Source organism: Lissotriton helveticus, chromosome 7 (assembly GCF_964261635.1).
Source record: "Lissotriton helveticus chromosome 7, aLisHel1.1, whole genome shotgun sequence".
Classification (NCBI taxonomy): Eukaryota; Metazoa; Chordata; class Amphibia; order Caudata; family Salamandridae; genus Lissotriton; species Lissotriton helveticus.
The window spans coordinates 538,834,910-538,853,016 of NC_136068.1; the positions used below are offsets into that span (position 1 = coordinate 538,834,910).

The 18,107-nt window shown below is 44.3% G+C and overlaps 1 protein-coding gene across 4 annotated transcripts in view; it reads left to right on the top strand.

Moving 5' to 3' along the window:
* Window positions 1-18,107, top strand: part of LOC144768726 (interferon-induced very large GTPase 1-like) — a 519,921-nt gene that overhangs the window by 323,445 nt on the left and 178,369 nt on the right. The window lies entirely within an intron of this gene.

Here is an 18,107-nt window from a genome sequence, read left to right on the forward strand (position 1 = left end):
GTGTCCACAAGGTGAAAGTCAGGCATCCCGCCGCGAGGGGCCATTGTGGAGATTAAGCAAGCTATTGCCCAGAGTCGCAGAGTGTGAACCCGTGAGTCGAGGAGGCACCGGGGCGAGAATTATCGAGTCCGTGGAATTTTTAGCCCAAGACCCGCCGAGGCGGGGAATTGAACCCTGGTCCAGGACCGATCTCAGCTTCCGGGTCTGCCGCCTCTAACCCCTGAGCCACACTTCTCCAGAAAGTGATCATAACCCCCTCATTTCTACTATGGACAGGTTGTTCGGTGAAGTTATATCTAGAAGGGAGGATGTGCTGGCTTGAGACCTTGTACCATCCAATGATATGCGCCACCTGAAATGGTGTAACATCATTGAGTATCCGGAAATAATGGTAGCTATAAATAATGATGTTAATAAGGTATTAGAAGTGCTTAGAACTAGCGAGGACAGTTTGGTCTCGAAGTCTCAAATAATAGAGGCACATTGACCGAAGTCATACTTTTGTAAACCAGGTAAGAACAGGAAAGCTAAAAACAAGAAATCCCATGGGTGGTATAATGAGAAATGTCGGCATGCTAGGGCCGAGTTAGTTCAGCCCTAGGAAATGGGGATCCAGGTGGAGTAAGACAGGCGCGGGACCATTATAGGAAAGCCGTGAAGGAAGCTAAAAAGCTATGGTACCAGGGCACATGGCAGGAGTTAAAGGAAGCATGTGAGGCTAAAAATTCAAAATTATTTTGGGATAATTATAAATGGGATAGGGGGGACGTCAAGACCCCCTCTGAACAATGTAGCCCAGCACCTTTGGGTGGAGTATTTTAAACCTCAGTATGCTTCCCAAGCAGATGAGAGGAACATTGAACCGCCCTTATATAAATTTTACACTAGTGGCGTATTCATTCTAGAGGAGGCGGACAGGGCACCAGATACTGTCACACCTGGAAGAGCTCCCGGTACTGATTGTGTCCCTGCTGATGTTTTCTTAAATAATAAAACATCTTGGCGCTTATATATTGGGCACGTAGTAAATGCAATTGCTTGCGGCGTTTCAATCCCGCCTTCATGGAAGGGAGCGGAGATAATCCCAGTTTTCAAGAAGGGTGATAAATCAGTTGCAGGTAACTATCGGCCAATCAGCCTTATAGACGCCATGCAAAAGATCATGGGGAGGTTGATTTTATATAAAGTCCAGTCCTGGATAGAGGAAAATCTAATTTTAACTCCACTGCAGGCTGGCTTTCGACCCCTTACAAGTACAATAGACCAGGTCTTCCGTTTTATTACTATTTATTGGAAGACAGTAGTTCTGGGGAAAGGGGCATTGTATGCCGTATTTGTCGATTTGAAGGCAGCCTTCGACCTGGTACCGCGTAGCAAGCTGTGGTGTGTCTTGAGGGAGATGGGGATGGCCCCGGAACTGTTGTCATTGATCGTCCGCCTACATGAGGACAACCATGCCCGGGTCCGGTTGACAGAGGAGTGCGACAGTGTTGCGTTCCTGCACCTACTCTGTTTTCACTCTTTGTCAATGGGGTGGCTGATTACCTCTCCCTGGTCCCTACCGATGCCCCAGCACTGGCAGGTGTTCATATTCCTATCCTCATGTTTGCGGACGACACCTTAATTATCTCCAAGACACCCAGTGGCCTTCAAAGGGCCCTATATCGGTTTGAAGATTTTTGCCGTATTCGGGGTTTAGAAATTAATATGGCGAAGACCAAGTTCATGTCCTTTAACGAGCATAGATCATTCTGGGGAAAAGTTTATATGAATAAAGTACCCTTGGAATACCTACCTGGGTACACCTACCTGAGTGTAACTCTACAGAAGGACATGGGTTGGAAAATCCAACTTGACCTGGCTGTTTTAAAATACAAGCAACAGTCAGGGATTCTCGCAGTCAAATTTAATGCTTCTTATACTAAACCAATCAACCCGATGCTGGAGATATATGGCATGAAGGTATTAAGCTCCGCCCTCTATGGAGCCGAGTTTGGGGGTTCGTAAATTTAAACCAACTATCTGTAGCCGAGAATTCTTTTCTACGCAAGGTTACTGGAGTCCCGCAAAGCTCACCTATGTGGCCACTCCTGCTAGATTTAGGTAGGAAATTCTTCAAAAACGAAAACAATTGCCAGTGCTGAGAGCCTGAATGAACGGCAACCAAGAACAACTGGTGTTTATGAATATAACAAAAAACACCTGCTTGCAACCAATGAATTTTAATAATTCTTTTCTCAGAATTCTTATAATTTTTATGAGAACCAATTGGTTTGGTACATGGGTATACAAAAAAACATTTATATACACAATATATACATAAAAATGAACTTACTGAAGAAAAATATTTACATTACAGACACTCTTGGCCAATCCAATCACACAACAAGTCATTCAAACCAACAAACAAACAAAAACTGATGGGTCTCGGTGTCAATAGGGCTTTTAGAGATAGAATCCCACATAAAGTATGGCTCTGTCAAAGTCTTTTTTTAGAAGATGAAACTAGGCACAGAAAGGATCCCTTATTAACTTCACACACGTCCACTATGACGAAATTAATCCAATGACCCGAGACCTGATGGGTCGACGCGTTTCGAACCCCGCGATTGCCGGGGTTCTCCTCAGGACCAATAATGCAACTGAAAAGATAAATAAAAACAAGGCTTTAGGACTGCAACCTGTACTACGAGATGTCCCCTGTTCTACATCAAGGCAAGCGAGCATACCTTAAAGTCTTCGTACGAAGATCCTACTAAGACTGTATTGTATTCCCAACAGGATTGATGAGCTGGGGCTAGGGAAAGGAAAGAAAAGAGTTCCGACATGCTTCATTTAGTCACGGCTCACACTCATTTAGCACATACAGTCCCATTCAGGCTGATGACCTTACCCGCTGTGTTAGCTTTCAAAACCTCTTGCTCCAAAATTAAAGTCCAGACGGCGGCATGGTCGCGGCCGCTGAAAAGGAAACGAGAGGGGTGTTGTAACTTAAAGTCGAAAGGATTTCCATATGCCTCGATGGAAAACGCGGACCGCACATACCTTGCGTGCCGGTTAGGTGCTTATGGCGGGTCGACTCGCTGTGTCTCCCTGACTCACTCGACAGTCGTGTGTGAGAGAATGGTTGCTTCCTGAATGCTAAAGAGACGAGGACACGCCCCCGCAAGGATGCTGGGTGATGTAGTTTACGGCGGTGAGTGAGAATTTCCTTGATGCAAAAAACCTATATGTGCAGTATCCGGGGCTTGCTGGGTTATGTAGTTTGCGTAAGGCAAGATCCTGATCGTGTATACAGCAGGGGGAAACAGTGGATCACTCTAACTGCTTGGTTTATATATCTCAGAGATTTCGTTAAGCCCGCTAAAAGCAGTATTGAATTTCATGATTAATAGCGCTTCGCGCTGGCTTAGCATTGCCTCCAAATCTCCTCCTCGTGGATCTTTTTCGATTTTAGACAAAACTGTCCATTTTATGTCAGTATGTTCGTGCTTTTGACTAGCCCAATGGTTGACTAGTGGAGCATTCTCAATCCTTTGCCGAATCCTAGATTTATGCTGCGTAATCCGTTGTCTAATTTCTTGTGTGGTCTTTCCAATATAGACCTTGGGGCATGGACAGACAATAGCATACACCACGTTGCGGGTTTTACAGTTGGTGAACACGTCGTGCTTCCAATGAATGTTGTTAAAAGAAAAGACTGACTCCTCCAGTGTTGTTTCACAGCATGTGCATGTACCGCACATGTGATGTCCTCTGGTAGGGGGTAGTCCAAAAAGGCTCCTTAATGTGGGGGCTTTTTCAATAGGAAGGGCTGCCCTCACTATATGCTTGGCCACACTTTTATCTTTTTTATAGGCGAACAGTGGGGGTGTTGAAAAATCCTCATGGAGATCTTTAAGCAAGTGCCAGTTGGACATTATCAGTTTTTTGTGTTGGTTAACCAACCGCTGGGCAGAATGTAGTCACACAGACTAGTCTTTTTAAGTCCGATTTCACCTTTTTCTGTAGCAGCGTCTCTCGTGGTGTCCACCACGCTCTTTTCAAGGAGTTTTTTTGCAATTTTTTAGGATAGCCTCTCTGAATAAGACGATCTTTTAATTGATTGGCATGATCAAAATATTCATCTTTATTTGAACAATTTCGGCGAATCCTAAGAAATTGTCCGAACGGGAGGTTCTGTCTCAGGCTGCGGGGGTGATTGCTGGTGAAATGTAAGGCTTTGTTTCTATCTGTCGGCTTTCTAAATAAGGTGGTACTTAGGCTCCCTTCCTTTGGTTCCAGTTTAACATCCAAGAATGTAATGGATTTATTGGAGGCTGTACAAGTGAACTTGATATCATTAGTTCTAGAATTCAACCAGTCGACAAATTTCTTGAGTTCTTCATGCCCCCCAGTCCAAATGAGGAAAACATAATCAATGTAGCGCATATAGCTAGATATGCAGTTGCTGAAAGGGTTATTATTATAAAGAAATTTGTCTTCGAACAGTCCCATAAACATAACCGCCAGTTCCGGTGCAAAAGGACACCCCATTGCTACTCCCTTTGTTTGGTAAAAAAAAACTCAGAGTCAAAAGAAAAATAGTTTTTTTGAAGAGCAAAACTTGCCAGTCCTACGATGAATTCCGTTGGGACTCTCATTGGTCTCTCCCTAGTCTCCAAGAATACAGTAAGTGTCTCCAGAGCCTGTTCTTGTGGGATTTGGGTATAGAGTGCGACAACATCCAAGGTTACTAACAGTTGGTTATTGCAGTCAAACCAAGTTGTCTCAATTCTGTTACGAAATGCCGTGGTATCTTTAAGATGCGCTGGAATGGTTTCAATAAAGGGTTTCAGAAAAAAATCGATGTATTTTGCCACTGGTTCGATGAGAGAGTCACAGCCTGTAAATATCGGGCGACCTGGTGGATTGATTTCATCCTTGTGCATTTTAGGCAGCACATAGAACACTGGGATTCTGGGATTTTTGTTTTGTAGAAATATCAGTTCTTTTTGGCCTACAAAACCTTGGTCAACGCCCTTTTGAATCATGTCAAAAAGTTTGTCCTTCAGTTCAAGCGTGGGGTCCTTTCCTATGTGTCTGTAACAATTGTGATCGTTTAATTGCCGATGAACTTCAGTTTTGTACTTATTAATGTCCCAAATGACAATTGCTCCTCCCTTGTCCGCCTGTTTGACGACCACGGTTTTGTCATTCTTGATAGTCATTAATGCATCCTTTTCCTCTTTAGGGAGATTATATTTGGTGTAACGTTTCCTTTTTTCCATTGCAGAGATTCCTGACAGGACTGTGCGTTCAAACGTGAGGACTTCCTTTGGGACTTTGGAGCCTGTTGGGCAGAATGTAGATTTCCTTTTTAGACCTGTTATTTCCGTAGGTTGTTAAACTTGGGAGTCCTGAAAAAAAGTTTTTAGCCTAATTTTACGGCAGAACTCTAGGGTCTCGAGTTTCATTTTAACGAAATCCGTAGGCCTTGTTGGAACGAAATTAAGACCTTTGGTAAGAATAGCTGTCTCTGCTGTAGTCAGGATCCTGTCCGATAGATTAAATATAGGTGATTTGCTCAATTCTTGTAAAATTGCCGGCGGGTCCTCATCTCCCATGGCTGTGAAAAACGAACCCGACCCCTGCCTCTCTGCTGGCCTCGTCCTAAAAAAGGCTGCTGATTTTGTTGCTGTTGTTTCTGTTCAGGTTGATTACCCTTATTATTTTGCTGTGTCCTGGCGGTATTGTCAGTGTCACTTCCCGAGGAAGAAGATGTATCTGAAAATGTCAAGAATTTGCGACGTGATCGGCCTTGGTTGTCCTGCAAGAATCTACGCGAATCAGACCGTTGATAAAAGTCTTTGTTCAAACACGGATACACGGATTCGAGGGAGAAGTTCTTTTTATCGGAATCAAATTTATTGTTTTTTTGTGTTACCGTATAATCTTTGAATTCCAAGATTTCCTTTTCTATTTTCTCCAATAGTATTTTTGAATCAGTGATCAGTTGGTTGTTCTCGATTTCTCTTTGTAGGGTTGCTATCTCTTCTAATTCTTTTACTGATATTCTGTGTGCTGTCTCTATTGTAAGAACCATCAAATCCCTACTACATTTGGTTTCTATTCCACTGAAACCTTTCTTGTAATCTGGGTCATCTGTGAATACCACGGGGATATTGCGAATTTGAAGTCCCGATGGAATAGTCCCTGCCCGCAGATGTTGTAATAAGAAGTGGCCGTGCAGGTCAGTCCTGATTTGTTTTTTACGTAGACGAATTAATTTATCCGACTCGTTTTGAGTATTGGCAGTAAGGCTGAGCGCTGCCGATGCAAAAACCGGAGGATCTCGTATCAGGTTCTGAATGTGTTCCTCGCTATATGCAAGGGTGTCTTTTTCAGCCATCACACACGTGCGAAAACAACTTGATCCAAACTAACAGAAGGAAAGTGATGAAAAAGAAGATCAAAAAGAAAAGGTGGGGAAATATACCGTTAACACCACATACAATTGTCCATAAATGGACCAAACTGCTTTTAGCAAAACAACACTATACCCTGAGGCAGCCACTTTTCTGCCTAACAGGACCTCGCGGGTAATCTACCCGCACAATAGTCAAAAAACACAAAGGGCCTTGACTCCAAACTCAGCAAGGCTGAGTCAACCTAGAATATTCAAAAACGAAAACAATTGCCAGTGCTGAGAGCCTGAATGAACGGCAACCAAGAACAACTGGTGTTTATGAATATAACAAAAAACACCTGCTTTAAGAATTGCAACCAATGAATTTTAATAATTCTTTTCTCAGAATTCTTATCATTTTTATGAGAACCAATTGGTTTGGTACATGGGAATACAAAAAAACATTTATATACACAATATATACATAAAAATGAACTTACTGAAGAAAAATATTTACATTACAGACACTCTTGGCCAATCCAATCACACAACAAGTCATTCAAACCAACAAACAAACAAAAACTGATGGGTCTCGGTGTCAATAGGGCTTTTAGAGATAGAATCCCACATAAAGTATGGCTCTGTCAAAGTCTTTTTTTAGAAGATGAAACTAGGCACAGAAAGGATCCCTTATTAACTTCACACACGTCCACTATGACGAAATTAATCCAATGACCCGAGACCTGATGGGTCGACGCGTTTCGAACCCCGCGATTGCCGGGGTTCTCCTCAGGACCAATAATGCAACTGAAAAGATAAATAAAAACAAGGCTTTAGGACTGTAACCTGTACTACGAGATGTCCCCTGTTCTACATCAAGGCAAGCGAGCATACCTTAAAGTCTTCGTACTAAGATCCTACTAAGACTGTATTGTATTCCCAACAGGATTGATGAGCTGGGGCTAGGGAAAGGAAAGAAAAGAGTTCCGACATGCTTCATTTAGTCACGGCTCACACTCATTTAGCGCACACAGTCCCATTCAGGCTGATGACCTTACCCCCTGTGTTAGCTTTCAAAACCTCTTGCTCCAAAATTAAAGTCCAGACGGCGGCATGGTCGCGGCCGCTGAAAAGAAAACGAGAGGGGCGTTGTAACTTAAAGTCGAAAGGATTTCCATATGCCTCGATGGAAAACGCGGACCGCACATACCTTGGCGTGCCGGTTAGGTGCTTATGGCGGGTCGACTCGCTGTGTCTCCCTGACTCACTCGACAGTCGTGTGTGAGAGAATGGTTGCTTCCTGAATGCTAAAGAGACGAGGACACGCCCCCGCGAGGATGCTGGGTGATGTAGTTTACGGTGGGGAGTGAGAATTTCCTTGATGCAAAAAACCTATATGTGCAGTATCCGGGGATTGCTGGGTTATGTAGTTTGCGTAAGGCAAGATCCTGATCGTGTATACAGCAGGGGGAAACAGTGGATCACTCTAACTGGAGAAGTGTGGCTCAGGGGTTAGAGGCAGCAGACCCAGAAGCTGAGATCAGTCCTGGACCAGGGTTCAATTCCCCGCCTCGGCGGGCCTTGGGCTAAAAATTCCACGGACTCGATAATTCTCGCCCCGGTGCCTCCTCGACTCACGGGTTCACACTCTGCGACTCTGGGCAATAGCTTGCTTAATCTCCACAACGGCCCCTCGCGGCGGGATGCCTGACTTTCACCTTTTGGATACCCTGCTATCTCACAGGAGAATATCAGGACGGGTTCCCTAAGCAAGCGCCGGGAAACCCACTGCGGGTAGCTGTGCGCTATATAAGCTCAACTACATAACTGCTTGGTTTATATATCTCAGAGATTTCGTTAAGCCCGCTAAAAGCAGTATTGAATTTCATGATTAATAGCGCTTCGCGCTGGCTTAGCATTGCCTCCAAATCTCCTCCTCGTGGATCTTTTTCGATTTTAGACAAAACTGTCCATTTTATGTCAGTAAGTTCGTGCTTTTGACTAGCCCAATGGTTGACTAGAGGAGCATTCTCAATCCTTCGCCGAATCCTAGATTTGTGTGTGAAGTTAATAAGGGATCCTTTCTGTGCCTAGTTTCATCTTCTAAAAAAAGACTTTGACAGAGCCATACTTTATGTGGGATTCTATCTTTAAAAGCCCTATTGACACCAAGACCCATCAGTTTTTGTTTGTTTGTTGGTTTGAATGACTTGTTGTGTGATTGGATTGGCCAAGAGTGTCTGTAATGTAAATATTTTTCTTCAGTAAGTTCATTTTTATGTATATATTGTGTATATAAATGTTTTTTTGTTTTTTCCATGTACCAAACCAATTGGTTCTCATAAAAATTATAAGAATTCTGAGAAAAGAATTATTAAAATTCATTGGTTGCAATTCTTAAAGCAGGTGTTTTTTGTTATATTCATAAACACCAGTTGTTCTTGGTTGCCGTTCATTCAGGCTCTCAGCACTGGCAATTGTTTTCGTTTTTGAATATTCTAGGTTGACTCAGCCTTGCTGAGTTTGGGGTCAAGGCCCTTTGTGTTTTTGACTATTGTGCGGGTAGATTACCCGCGAGGTCCTGTTGGGCAGAAAAGTGGCTGCCTCAGGGTATAGTGTTGTTTTGCTAAAAGCAGTTTGGTCCATTTATGGACAATTGTATGTGGTGTTAATGGTATATTTCCCCCACCTTTTCTTTTTCATCTTCTTTTTCATCACTTTCCTTCTGTTAGTTTGGATCAAGTTGTTTTTGCACGTGTGTGATGGCTGAAAAAGACACCCTTGCATATAGCGAGGAACACATTCAGAACCTGATACGAGATCCTCCGGTTTTTGCATCGGCAGCGCTCAGCCTTACTGCCAATACTCAAAACGAGTCGGATAAATTAATTCGTTTACGTAAAAAACAAATCAGGACTGACCTGCACGGCCACTTCTTATTACAACATCTGCGGGCAGGGACTATTCCATTGGGACTTCAAATTCGTAATATCCCCGTGGTATTCACAGATGACCCAGATTGCAAGAAAGGTTTCAGTGGAATAGAAACCAAATGTAGTAGGGATTTGATGGTTCTTACAATAGAGACAGCACACAGAATATCAGTAAAAGAATTAGAAGAGATAGCAACCCTACAAAGAGAAATCGAGAACAACCAACTGATCACTGATTCAAAAATACTATTGGAGAAAATAGAAAAGGAAATCTTGGAATTCAAAGATTATACGGTAACACAAAAAAACAATAAATTTGATTCTGATAAAAAGAACTTCTCTCTCGAATCCGTGTATCCGTATTTGAACAAAGACTTTTATCAACGGTCTGATTCACGTAGATTCTTGCAGGACAACCAAGGCCGATCACGTCGCAAATTCTTGACATTTTCAGATACATCTTCTTCCTCGGGAAGTGACACTGACAATACCGCCAGGACACAGCAAAATAATAAGGGTAATCAACCTGAACAGCAACAACCATACAGAAAAGGGGGTGGTGATGAACAGAGTGTCTGAATTAAGCAGACCACTCTTACCCAGTCCAAAGATCAGGGCTTGATCCATCACCGTTATTTATCTCACTGCCCCATCCCAGCTCAGAACCTGGCTATATGCAAATTAGTCTGTCCCTGGCCCAGTGCATCATGGGAACAGGGCAGACCAAACTACCAAGCCAATTCTTCACCAGAAAGGAGACAAGCTACCGGGGACCGGTTTCTGGCATTTCAGCCTCTTCGGCCCGGCTTGCTTGAATCCTGATGGAGCAGTGAGAAAGGGACTCATGTCTGAGTATACCCTGCCACACCTATAGTGGCCAAAAACGATACAGAAAAGGGGGTGGTGATGAACAGAGTGTCTGAATTAAGCAGACCACTCTTACCCAGTCCAAAGATCAGGGCTTGATCCATCACCGTTATTTATCTCACTGCCCCATCCCAGCTCAGAACCTGGCTATATGCAAATTAGTCTGTCCCTGGCCCAGTGCATCATGGGAACAGGGCAGACCAAACTACCAAGCCAATTCTTCACCAGAAAGGAGACAAGCTACCGGGGACCGGTTTCTGGCATTTCAGCCTCTTCGGCCCGGCTTGCTTGAATCCTGATGGAGCAGTGAGAAAGGGACTCATGTCTGAGTATACCCTGCCACACCTATAGTGGCCAAAAACGATACAGAAAAGGGGGTGGTGATGAACAGAGTGTCTGAATTAAGCAGACCACTCTTACCCAGTCCAAAGATCAGGGCTTGATCCATCACCGTTATTTATCTCACTGCCCCATCCCAGCTCAGAACCTGGCTATATGCAAATTAGTCTGTCCCTGGCCCAGTGCATCATGGGAACAGGGCAGACCAAACTACCAAGCCAATTCTTCACCAGAAAGGAGACAAGCTACCGGGGACCGGTTTCTGGCATTTCAGCCTCTTCGGCCCGGCTTGCTTGAATCCTGATGGAGCAGTGAGAAAGGGACTCATGTCTGAGTATACCCTGCCACACCTATAGTGGCCAAAAACGATACAGAAAAGGGGGTGGTGATGAACAGAGTGTCTGAATTAAGCAGACCACTCTTACCCAGTCCAAAGATCAGGGCTTGATCCATCACCGTTATTTATCTCACTGCCCCATCCCAGCTCAGAACCTGGCTATATGCAAATTAGTCTGTCCCTGGACCAGTGCATCATGGGAACAGGGCAGACCAAACTACCAAGCCAATTCTTCACCAGAAAGGAGACACCACCCCCTTTTCTGAATCATTTTGTCCACCATAAGCGTGGAAGGGTATACTCAGATGTGAGTCCCTTGCTCATTGCACCATCAGGATTCAAGCAAGCCGGGCCGAAGACGCCTGAAATGGCAGAAACCGGTCCCCGGAAGCTTGTTTCCTTCCCAGTACAAGAATTGGCTTGGTAGTTTGGTTTGCCCTGTTCCCATCATGCACTGGGACAGGAACAGACTAATTTGCATATAGCCAAGTTCTGAGCTGGGATGGTGCAGTGAGCTAAAAAACGGTGATGGATCAAGCCCTGATCTTTGGACTGGGTAAGTGTGGTCTGCTTAATTCAGGCACTCTGTTCATCACCACCCCCTTTTCTGAATCATTTTGTCCACCATAAGCGTGGAAGGGTATACTCAGATGTGAGTCCCTTGCTCATTGCACCATCAGGATTCAAGCAAGCCGGGCCGAAGACGCCTGAAATGGCAGAAACCGGTCCCCGGAAGCTTGTTTCCTTCCCAGTACAAGAATTGGCTTGGTAGTTTGGTTTGCCCTGTTCCCATCATGCACTGGGACAGGAACAGACTAATTTGCATATAGCCAAGTTCTGAGCTGGGATGGTGCAGTGAGCTAAAAAACGGTGATGGATCAAGCCCTGATCTTTGGACTGGGTAAGTGTGGTCTGCTTAATTCAGGCACTCTGTTCATCACCACCCCCTTTTCTGAATCATTTTGTCCACCATAAGCGTGGAAGGGTATACTCAGATGTGAGTCCCTTGCTCATTGCACCATCAGGATTCAAGCAAGCCGGGCCGAAGACGCCTGAAATGCCAGAAACCGGTCTCCGGAAGCTTGTTTCCTTCCCAGTACAAGAATTGGCTTGGTAGTTTGGTTTGCCCTGTTCCCATCATGCACTGGGACAGGAACAGACTAATTTGCATATAGCCAAGTTCTGAGCTGGGATGGTGCAGTGAGCTAAAAAACGGTGATGGATCAAGCCCTGATCTTTGGACTGGGTAAGTGTGGTCTGCTTAATTCAGGCACTCTGTTCATCACCACCCCCTTTTCTGAATCATTTTGTCCACCATAAGCGTGGAAGGGTATACTCAGATGTGAGTCCCTTGCTCATTGCACCATCAGGATTCAAGCAAGCCGGGCCGAAGACGCCTGAAATGGCAGAAACCGGTCCCCGGAAGCTTGTTTCCTTCCCAGTACAAGAATTGGCTTGGTAGTTTGGTTTGCCCTGTTCCCATCATGCACTGGGACAGGAACAGACTAATTTGCATATAGCCAAGTTCTGAGCTGGGATGGTGCAGTGAGCTAAAAAACGGTGATGGATCAAGCCCTGATCTTTGGACTGGGTAAGTGTGGTCTGCTTAATTCAGGCACTCTGTTCATCACCACCCCCTTTTCTGAATCATTTTGTCCACCATAAGCGTGGAAGGGTATACTCAGATGTGAGTCCCTTGCTCATTGCACCATCAGGATTCAAGCAAGCCGGGCCGAAGACGCCTGAAATGGCAGAAACCGGTCCCCGGAAGCTTGTTTCCTTCCCAGTACAAGAATTGGCTTGGTAGTTTGGTTTGCCCTGTTCCCATCATGCACTGGGACAGGAACAGACTAATTTGCATATAGCCAAGTTCTGAGCTGGGATGGTGCAGTGAGCTAAAAAACGGTGATGGATCAAGCCCTGATCTTTGGACTGGGTAAGTGTGGTCTGCTTAATTCAGGCACTCTGTTCATCACCACCCCCTTTTCTGAATCATTTTGTCCACCATAAGCGTGGAAGGGTATACTCAGATGTGAGTCCCTTGCTCATTGCACCATCAGGATTCAAGCAAGCCGGGCCGAAGACGCCTGAAATGGCAGAAACCGGTCCCCGGAAGCTCGTTTCCTTCCCAGTACAAGAATTGGCTTGGTAGTTTGGTTTGCCCTGTTCCCATCATGCACTGGGACAGGAACAGACTAATTTGCATATAGCCAAGTTCTGAGCTGGGATGGTGCAGTGAGCTAAAAAACGGTGATGGATCAAGCCCTGATCTTTGGACTGGGTAAGTGTGGTCTGCTTAATTCAGGCACTCTGTTCATCACCACCCCCTTTTCTGAATCATTTTGTCCACCATAAGCGTGGAAGGGTATACTCAGATGTGAGTCCCTTGCTCATTGCACCATCAGGATTCAAGCAAGCCGGGCCGAAGACGCCTGAAATGGCAGAAACCGGTCCCCGGAAGCTTGTTTCCTTCCCAGTACAAGAATTGGCTTGGTAGTTTGGTTTGCCCTGTTCCCATCATGCACTGGGACAGGAACAGACTAATTTGCATATAGCCAAGTTCTGAGCTGGGATGGTGCAGTGAGCTAAAAAACGGTGATGGATCAAGCCCTGATCTTTTGACTGGGTAAGTGTGGTCTGCTTAATTCAGGCACTCTGTTCATCACCACCCCCTTTTCTGAATCATTTTGTCCACCATAAGCGTGGAAGGGTATACTCAGATGTGAGTCCCTTGCTCATTGCACCATCAGGATTCAAGCAAGCCGGGCCGAAGACGCCTGAAATGGCAGAAACCGGTCCCCGGAAGCTTGTTTCCTTCCCAGTACAAGAATTGGCTTGGTAGTTTGGTTTGCCCTGTTCCCATCATGCACTGGGACAGGAACAGACTAATTTGCATATAGCCAAGTTCTGAGCTGGGATGGTGCAGTGAGCTAAAAAACGGTGATGGATCAAGCCCTGATCTTTGGACTGGGTAAGTGTGGTCTGCTTAATTCAGGCACTCTGTTCATCACCACCCCCTTTTCTGAACAGCAACAACAGCAACAAAATCAGCAGCCTTTTTTAGGACGAGGCCAGCAGAGAGGCAGGGGTCGGGTTCGTTTTTCACAGCCATGGGAGATGAGGACCCGCCGGCAATTTTACAAGAATTGAGCAAATCACCTATATTTAATCTATCCGACAGGATCCTGACTACAGCAGAGACAGCTATTCTTACCAAAGGTCTTAATTTCGTTCCAACAAGGCCTACGGATTTCGTTAAAATGAAACTCGAGACCCTAGAGTTCTGCCGTAAAATTAGGCTAAAAACTTTTTTCAGGACTCCCAAGTTGAACAACCTATGGAAATAACAGGTCTAAAAAGGAAATCTACATTCTGCCCAACAGGCTCCAAAGTCCCAAAGGAAGTCCTCACGTTTGAACGCACAGTCCTGTCAGGAATCTCTGCAATGGAAAAAAGGAAACGTTACCCCAAATATAATCTCCCTAAAGAGGAAAAGGATGCATTAATGACTATCAAGAATGACAAAACCGTGGTCATCAAACAGGCGGACAAGGGAGGAGCAATTGTCATTTGGGAGATTAATAAGTACAAAACTGAAGTTCATCAGCAATTAAACGATCACAATTGTTACAGACGTATAGGAAAGGACCCCACGCTTGAACTGAAGGACAAACTTTTTGACATGATTCAAAAGGGCGTTGACCAAGGTTTTGTAGGCCAAAAAGAACTGATATTTCTACAAAACAAAAATCCCAGAATCCCAGTGTTCTATGTGCTGCCTAAAATGCACAAGGATGAAATCAATCCACCAGGTCACCCGATAGTTTCAGGCTGTGACTCTCTCATCGAACCAGTGGCAAAATACATCGATTTTTTTCTGAAACCCTTTATTGAAACCATTCCAGCGCATCTTAAAGATACCACGGCATTTCTTAACAGAATTGAGACAACTCGGTTTGACTGCAATAACCAACTGTTAGTAACCTTGGATGTTGTCGCACTCTATACCCAAATCCCACAAGAACAGGCTCTGGAGACACTTACTGTATTCTTGGAGACTAGGGAGAGACCAATGAGAGTCCCAACGGAATTCATCGTAGGACTGGCAAGTTTTGCTCTTCAAAAAAACTATTTTTCTTTTGACTCTGAGTTTTTTTACCAAACAAAGGGAGTAGCAATGGGGTGTCCTTTTGCACCGGAACTGGCGGTTATGTTTATGGGACTGTTCGAAGACAAATTTCTTTATAATAATAACCCTTTCAGCAACTGCATATCTAGCTATATGCGCTACATTGATGATGTTTTCCTCATTTGGACTGGGGGGCATGAAGAACTCAAGAAATTTGTTGACTGGTTGAATTCTAGAACTAATGATATCAAGTTCACTTGTACAGCCTCCAATAAATCCATTACATTCTTGGATGTTAAACTGGAACCAAAGGAAGGGAGCCTAAGTACCACCTTATTTAGAAAGCCGACAGATAGAAACAAAGCCTTACATTTCACCAGCAATCACCCCCGCAGCCTGAGACAGAACCTCCCATTCGGACAATTTCTTAGGATTCGCCGAAATTGTTAAAATAAAGATGAATATTTTGATCATGCCAATCAATTAAAAGATCGTCTTATTCAGAGAGGCTATCCTAAAAAATTGCTAAAAAACTCCTTGAAAAGAGCGTGGTGGACACCACGAGAGACGCTGCTACAGAAAAAGGTGAAATCGGACTTAAAAAGACTAGTCTGTGTGACTACATTCTGCCCAGCGGTTAACCAACACAAAAAACTGATAATGTCCAACTGGCACTTGCTTAAAGATCTCCATGAGGATTTTTCAACACCCCCACTGTTCGCCTATAAAAAAGATAAAAGTGTGGCCAACCATATAGTGAGGGCAGCCCTTCCTATTGAAAAAGCCCCCACATTAAGGAGCCTTTTTGGACTACCCCCTACCAGAGGACATCACAAGTGCGGTACATGCACATGCTGTGAAACAACACTGGAGGAGTCGGTCTTTTCTTTTAACAACATTCATTGGAAGCACGACGTGTTCACCAACTGTAAAACCCGCAACGTGGTGTATGCTATTGTCTGTCCATGCCCCAAGGTCTATACTGGAAAGACCACACAAGAAATTAGACAACGTATTACGCAGCATAAATCTAGGATTCGGTGAAGGATTGAGAATGCTCCACTAGTCAACCATTGGGCTAGTCAAAAGCACGAACATACTGACATAAAATGGATAGTTTTGTCTAAAATCGAAAAAGATCCACGAGGAGGAGATTTGGAGGCAATGCTAAGCCAGCGCGAAGCGCTATTAATCATGAAATTCAATACTGCTTTTAGCGGGCTTAACGAAATCTCTGAGATATATAAACCAAGCAGTTAGAGTGATCCACTGTTTCCCCCTGCTGTATACACGATCAGGATCTTGCCTTACACAAACTACATAACCCAGCAATCCCCGGATACTGCACATATAGGTTTTTTGCATCAAGGAAATTCTCACTCCCCGCCGTAAACTACATCACCCAGCATCCTCGCGGGGGCGTGTCCTCGTCTCTTTAGCATTCAGGAAGCAACCATTCTCTCACACACGACTGTCGAGTGAGTCAGGGAGACACAGCGAGTCGACCCGCCATAAGCACCTAACCGGCACGCCAAGGTATGTGCGGTCCGCGTTTTCCATCGAGGCATATGGAAATCCTTTCGACTTTAAGTTACAACGCCCCTCTCGTTTCCTTTTCAGCGGCCGCGACCATGCCGCCGTCTGGACTTTAATTTTGGAGCAAGAGGTTTTGAAAGCTAACACAGCGGGTAAGGTCATCAGCCTGAATGGGACTGTATGCGCTAAATGAGTGTGAGCCGTGACTAAATGAAGCATGTCGGAACTCTTTTCTTTCCTTTCCCTAGCCCCAGCTCATCAATCCTGTTGGGAATACAATACAGTCTTAGTAGGATCTTCGTACGAAGACTTTAAGGTATGCTCGCTTGCCTTGATGTAGAACAGGAGACATCTCGTAGTACAGGTTGCAGTCCTAAAGCCTTGTTTTTATTTATCTTTTCAGTTGCATTATTGGTCCTGAGGAGAACCCCGGCAATCGCGGGGTTCGAAACGCGTCGACCCATCAGGTCTCGGGTCATTGGATTAATTTCGTCATAGTGGACGTGTGTGAAGTTAATAAGGGATCCTCTCTGTGCCTAGTTTCATCTTCTAAAAAAAGACTTTGACAGAGCCATACTTTATGTGGGATTCTATCTCTAAAAGCCCTATTGACACCGAGACCCATCAGTTTTTGTTTGTTTGTTAGTTTGAATGACTTGTTGTGTGATTGGATTGGCCAAGAGTGTCTGTAATGTAAATATTGTTCTTCAGTAAGTTCATTTTTATGTATATATTGTGTATATAAATGTTTTTTTGTATTCCCATGTACCAAACCAATTGGTTCTCATAAAAATTATAAGAATTCTGAGAAAAGAATTATTAAAATTCATTGGTTGCAATTCTTAAAGCAGGTGTTTTTTGTTATATTCATAAACACCAGTTGTTCTTGGTTGCCGTTCATTCAGGCTCTCAGCACTGGCAATTGTTTTAGTTTTTGAATATTCTAGGTTGACTCAGCCTTGCTGAGTTTGGAGTCAAGGCCCTTTGTGTTTTTTGGAGATTTAGGTAGGAAAGCAGTAGAAGACCTTGCGAAACTTTGCCCTTTATTATATTGGCTAAGATTGTGGTGTACTGAAGAATTGTCGCATTATGCTAAAGGTCTTAAAGATATAATGGATGCAGACTCGTTTCATAAGATAACCTGGTTGAAGGAGATTAGATTGCTCCTATTGAAGTTGGGCATGAACGAACTGTGGTATGACCCTTCCAATGCCAATATTCCCTCAAAAAAGATTTTGAAGGATAGGTATTGGGAACGGTCACGGTATCAGTATGTTCCAATGGATCCTCGAAGCACCTAACAGGACGTTTCTTAGATTTTAAGCCAAGGCCTGTCCTAGAAAAATATTGGGATGTAATCGTGAAACCCCATGACCGAAAACTGTATTTTCAGTTAAGGGTAGGAGCCTTACCCATAAGGCTTTACACTAGTAAATGGGCAGGAGCTATAAACAACGCATGCCCATGGTGTCCAGACAAACAGGAATCGATAAGTCACCTATTGTTCTTCTGCCCAACATATGCCACACCTCGTCGTATGTGGGTTAAACCTATTTGTAATTTACTGGGCTTCAGAAG